We start from the raw sequence: 2738 nt of genomic DNA, 5'->3' as shown, positions 1-2738 counted from the left end.
ACAGCTCATAAACTGCTGAGTAGAGCGCTCTGTTCTTCTGAAAACACTAATGTCAGGGTCCATGGAGTGCACACACACACAGACACACACACACAGACACACACACACACACACACACACAGACACACACACACACACACACACACACACACAAGGTATCCAGTGACATTAATCGTTACATAATCTGACATTACGCATATTACACATTTTATTCCAATCAATGATTTTTTTAATGATGCTGATTTACAGTATAAAACAAATATCTCAATGATGATGATGATGATGATGATGATGAAGTCATGCAAAATTGTATTTATTCTCTCCAGTTTCTATGTTTTGCACAGCAACGGCAGCTCGTGAACAGGGAAAAGGGTTCATTATAAGTGTAACACTATGATATTACCATATATATTTTTCCATTGTGTCACTTAAGGGGCCCTTGTGAGTCTTCCATATAAAAAAATAAAGACACACACACACACACACACACACACACACACAAAGATCTTCAGTCCATGTTGGTCGTATTTGAGAGGTTTTGATTTTTTATTAATATATTTGTTTTTATTATTGTCTTTTAAAGCCTGTTACACACACACACACACACACACACACACACACACATAGTTACTAATGACATTCCCTTTACTCCAGAATAATCCACAACAACCTTTTGAAGGGCAGTTAGGACTTTGGCTGGTGTGTAAATTCATTGTAATATATATATTAAAAGTCTGGACTGGTCACATGGAGGCTCTTACAAAATAAAATAAATAAATAAAAAAGACATTAAGAGAACGGTGGGTGTGTGGACTGTTCTCTGATTCTGTCATTTAAAGCACTGCATCTTTAACCTAGTCTCCACTCGGTCTCTCTGCACCGTCCAATGACGGTCGAGACGCATTTTCTTTACATAAAAAGTTTAAAGTGTTTTTTTTTTTGTTTTTTTTTTGGAGACAGGTTGTAAAAAGAAATCTTTTTTTTCTAAACAGAAATCCTGTAAAAGTACTGAAGTTTGTAGGAACTTCTACCATAGTGTTGTTCTTTAACAGACCGACGTTACCACTGCGCAGCCTGCGTGCTAGTAGCTAGCTGTTCCATCCTCGTGTTTCATTTCTAGACAATCATGAGTTCATTGTTTCATGTTGTGTTTTTTTATCTCTCTTCTATTCTTGTTGAACTTATTGTTGTGTATGTTGAAAGTTGTATTTATTTCCATAGTTTGTTTACTGAATAGCACTGCTCTTGCGCTCCCCCTTGTGGTGAAGCTGGAGAACACACGTTATGTCTGCGTGCCAGATAGTATTACACCTTCGTCATGTTTTATCCTTCTCATGAAACTGGTCTATGATATAGTTATTACTTAGGGGTTGTTTGTTTTTTTTTTTGTTTGTTTGTTTTTTGGATGACACATTTATAATTCAAGTGTAAAAAAAAAATAAGGAGAGCATAAAAATCAAAGATATTTCTTCATTAAAAAAACGCATGACTGGTCTGGCTTAGAATTGTAACTTTTGTTTTCTGCAGTTGTGTGCAAGCTTGTGTGATGTTTGGGTCCTTATCGAGTCGTCGTGCCAAACTCTATGATTTAATAAAGAAAAAAAAAGAAAAAGGAAAAAAAAGAAAAAGAAAAACGTTTCTTTGTCTTCACACGTTGAAGGACCAGATGTTTTTTTTGTTGTTGTTGGTTTGTTTGTTGTCATTGTTTATAATTCCATTTTTAAATGTAATTGGCGAGTTGAGGTACTTTTGTTCTGATGCTTTCTACAATGTAACTGTAATGCATTTCAACTGAGTTAATGGAGTAATGTGGGTGGAGCAACTAAAGAAATAAAGGACTCCGGTGTAGACTTGTGCACGGTCTCTGTCTCAGTGTCTTTCATTAACAACCTGACTTCCTCTTCACTCTTCACTTCCTCTTTACTTCCTCTTCACTTCCTTTTCTCCTTTCTTCACGGATGATTCATAAAGACTAAAAACTTGACACAGCGGCCGGTTCAGTGGACAGACGGAGCGACACAATCCTAAATCAGACCTTTTCAGCACATCATTCAAATAAAATCAATCACACAAAAAATAATAAATAAAAAATAATTTTAAAAAACACAAAATTCACTCACACAAATTATACAAACTCCAAAAATGTACAAAATCAGAAAACATTTAAAATTATTAAAAATAACTACAAAATCACAAATTTTGGAAATTTACACACACACACACACACCACACACACACACACACACACACACACACACACACACACACACACACACACACACACACACACAAATACAAATACACAATTATAATTATACAAAATAATAATTGTAGTCAAAAGTCATAGGTTTTATGACAACTTCACACAACTTCACACAAAATCACACAAAATTACAAACTTAAAATGAGAAAACTAAAAAAATCTAACTAAAAATTCACATTCAAGTCCAAAAGTCACAGCTCACAAAATCAAAATCAGAAATATTTTCTTTTTAAAGCAAATGATTTAACAAGAATGTAATAAATTACTGATAGACTTTATTTATTTACTTATTTATTTATTAGTGTATTTATTTACAGACTTTTACAGCTTGTTTACTGTAATATAGTGTTAACATTAAAACTTTAAATCTCTCTTGGATGTTTCACAAATATTATGTGTAGCTATACATTTTATTAATTATATAATATAATTATTTTATTTATTGGTTATTATATAATCATACACATTTAAGAAC

At 33.2% G+C, this 2738-nt stretch overlaps 1 protein-coding gene across 11 annotated transcripts in view; it reads left to right on the top strand.

Annotated features, from left to right (window-relative positions):
• Window positions 1-1861, top strand: part of mecom (MDS1 and EVI1 complex locus) — a 29081-nt gene extending 27220 nt beyond the window's left edge. For all 11 annotated transcript variants that reach the window (XM_047820718.1, XM_047820719.1, XM_047820716.1 and 8 more), the window contains one exon: window positions 1-1861. This exon is cut by the window's left edge and continues 205 nt beyond it. The gene's annotated coding sequence lies outside the window, so the exon portion shown is untranslated.
• Window positions 1862-2738: the final 877 nt, after the last annotated feature.

This window comes from Tachysurus fulvidraco, chromosome 11 (assembly GCF_022655615.1).
Source record: "Tachysurus fulvidraco isolate hzauxx_2018 chromosome 11, HZAU_PFXX_2.0, whole genome shotgun sequence".
NCBI lineage: Eukaryota > Metazoa > Chordata > Actinopteri > Siluriformes > Bagridae > Tachysurus > Tachysurus fulvidraco.
Note: the sequence above shows the minus strand (reverse complement) of the source record. Positions and strands in the feature narration are given on the sequence as shown.